This window comes from Dicentrarchus labrax, unplaced genomic scaffold, assembly GCF_905237075.1.
Source record: "Dicentrarchus labrax unplaced genomic scaffold, dlabrax2021, whole genome shotgun sequence".
Taxonomy (NCBI): domain Eukaryota; kingdom Metazoa; phylum Chordata; class Actinopteri; family Moronidae; genus Dicentrarchus; species Dicentrarchus labrax.
In genome coordinates this window covers 23,528,090-23,531,267 of record NW_026136714.1, presented here as the reverse complement: position 1 = coordinate 23,531,267, position 3,178 = coordinate 23,528,090, and the positions used below count along the sequence as shown (strand labels likewise).

The following is a 3,178-nucleotide window of genomic DNA, read 5'->3' as shown; positions in this document are numbered from 1 at the left end:
GCTACTTCTCAACTTGAAGCCTGGTATTTTGAATGCAAACACAAAGCGGCGCCTGCGGACATCAACCACAGCAGTAGCATGAGCTTGAAGAGCTTCATGTGGTTGGAGAGAGGTCACATCTAACTTTCACTCCACTCGATCCCCATTAAATGAGGGGACTGGAAAGGGGAAAGGAGAGGGGGACATGAGGAGGTGCAGAAAGCAGAGGAGGAAAAAGGACGAGGGGGAGTTGTTGGAAACAGGTCTGTCATAAATTAGAGTGACCCAACAAGCATTTAGAATAGATGTTGATATGACAGCCTAAAACAATAATGAAAACCTGTGTAGCAAGAAAAAGGAAAGATGAGATTATGTCTGCAGCCTTTTATATCTGCCATCTTGATTGTTGTGTAATCTGATATCTTTTCTTACAGCAAAAAAAGACCAAACCTGTTTCAAGACCTACACTCACCACCTTACAGTATGTGCTTTCTGAGAAATGAGCCACATTACCCAGCATGTATCAGTGCGCTCCCATGTTTCACCTTTGTCTCTGCGTTCCAGATGTCAGCTTCAGCTCCTACAGAGTGAGTGTACCATTGGGTCGTGTCTATAAGGCAACGGGTGTCTCTGACATGCAGGGAAGGGATTTGTGACAGGCATCTCCCCAGACGAAGGGCAGGGGGAGTGAGGATGAACAGGACCGCAGATGAAAGGGTCGGTGCGGCTCCACCCACATATCCATGTCCTCCCATCAGTCCCCCCTATATTTCAGCTCCTCACAGGCCCTGTGAATGAAACATACCACTGTGACACAACGTGTGAGTGTGTTTGTAGGAGTATGTATACAACAGCAGTGTATTTCTATAAGAAGCATCTGTATTATATTTACCATGTGCCTGTACATGCATGTGAGCACATGGGACTACTTTTCGTAGACTCATGACTATGTGTATATGTCTGTGTGGGTGTAGGTATGTGTGGCACTTGGATGGATTGATGGGTAATACATGGCTAATGATACATGGCTGAACTGTATTATCGTTCAATAGCATTCATATTATAACTATCAAGCTTTTTTATATGACTTTATGTCTCAAGACTTCCTGCTTAAATGAAAAAAAATCTTATTATTGGCTTATGAGTGATCTATAAAGTGTTATTTGTAAATGATAAACTCTGAATAAAGGATATTTTATATGGTAGTGGCACCATCACATGTCATGCATTTAAACTCACATGTGCCTTGATGTAGTTACTGTAAACATAGGAGATGACATAGACTATATATTTTACATCAGTGCTAAAGTTAGCAGTTTTTCTTCAACACTGTCACAGTGTTTTAAGTATGCTGGATGGAAAAGAATTCCACCAACTATAGTCATGTGGCCATTTATGGAAGTCATTTAGTGAAGTAAAGTAATCTTATTTTTATGTACAGGCACTACTTTAGTCAAAACGTGAAAAAGTGAATTTCTGACTGCACCAGAAATACAGCACCATGTTCCGTCCATTAAAGTGAAACAATAATTTCCAAATGTCTTAATAATGCCTTATTTTTAGTGACGAGTGGTGTAAGGCATTAAAGTGCAAAGTTCTATTATTTTCAGTTTTTCACACTGGTTTAACTTTGTTAGGTTTAAGAAAAGATCGTGCTTTGGATTAAAATAATAAGTCGATGTTGACTTTTGGTTTCATACGGGACACAGACAGCGGCCGCCTGGGTGAAAGTCGTGTTTATTTGTGGGATGTATGGAGCCCTTTATGCAAGCTAACGTTGTTGTGGATGTCTTGTTTTCTTTATCTTTTTTTAAAATACAAAATGTGTGTGTGAAGGATTTGTAGTTGTTTAAAGGCATCTTTGACTGAGTTATGCTAGGTTACAAAAGTAATGTAGCCAATGAGTCACATTTTCAAGTAATTTGCCCAACACTTGAGGTGACTGGTAAAATGAAGTGCAGCTCATTTAAGCCTGCCAATTTTCCTAACAGTGACCTAGATTTCTTGCAGTACTTGGGTCTCTGATTGATGTGTAAAAGACTTATTGATGTTAAAATGCTACATATAGCACTGAGCCTGAGGTACTGTACAGTATAGAGAATGCACTGAGCAATACACTGAGAAACCTGATCCATGTTTAAATATCTATTTAACATTTCAGAGGTTGCACCTCTTATGATTACCAAACAATACATAAATCACACAAGGTTAAAATTGGGTAATATTCATTAATAGCGAACCACTGAGCTGGACTTGTTTAGGTTTCCTGCATGATTTATCATAATAAGAGCTGCTTCGGTTAATGGTTTCAATTGAATAATCAGTTATATCGTTTTGCCACGCCTCTGTTGACACTTAAGTCTCAGTGGAACCATTTTTCAATTAGGTGATTAATATCATTGAACAGACAAATTAGTACCTCCTGTGAAGCGCTTCCCTGAACTTGTAAAGCTTATTTAAAAAGACTCTGCATTATTTCGCAATGAATCTGATCTTGATGAATGTATCACTCTAACCATTTGTCATCCAGTGAGAGAGAGAGTGAGAGAATGGGAGAGGTTCCACTATAAATATGGATCGTGGGTCTTATTTTTCACAATGGTAGTTAAGTTAGTGTCTGGAGTTTGAGAGAGACCACCTGGGCCAGAGGTTTGTAATCAGAGAATAGGTTTTCAACTCTGCACACAACTAGCGTTTCAAATCTCATAACTTTCACAAGCACTGCGCCAAGGTATCAAAGAGGTAATAACTCACATATAAAAAGTGAGGTGAGAACTTCCACATGGCCTCAGGGCTCCAAGTAGAGCCTTTTCCTGACTGTCAACTGACTGTGTATGTGTGTGTGAAAGAAAGATGCAGAGAGAGATGTGTGTAGGGTCCAAATATCATCACAAGAAAGTCAAAAGTGAGGAAAGTCTCATTTTTACCCAGATTCACTTCTTTTGGGAGCTGGATTGGACTGTAGACCATATAATTACGGACCTTTTTTATTAGGAAAAACATTTAAGATGATGATAGGCATGAAATGCCTGGAACCTAGAATTATTATCAGAACATGTAGGAATATTTAATATATTAGCAAATAGGGGTTACAATATTGCTACTGGCAATCAAAAGAGTGTACAATGCATTCTAGTTGCAGTTTTTGGCAGTATCGGTGTGTTAAAATCACATTAAAGGAACATTATGTAACTTTTCT

The 3,178-nt window shown here is 38.9% G+C and overlaps 1 long non-coding RNA gene across 1 annotated transcript; it reads left to right on the top strand.

The window, feature by feature from the left end:
• Positions 1-335: 335 nt before the first annotated feature.
• On the top strand, positions 336-1,184 carry LOC127375502 (uncharacterized). The gene is made up of 2 exons (XR_007887374.1): positions 336-460; positions 544-1,184. It is a non-coding gene; the product is annotated as an uncharacterized LOC127375502 (long non-coding RNA).
• The last annotated feature ends 1,994 nt before the right edge of the window (positions 1,185-3,178 follow it).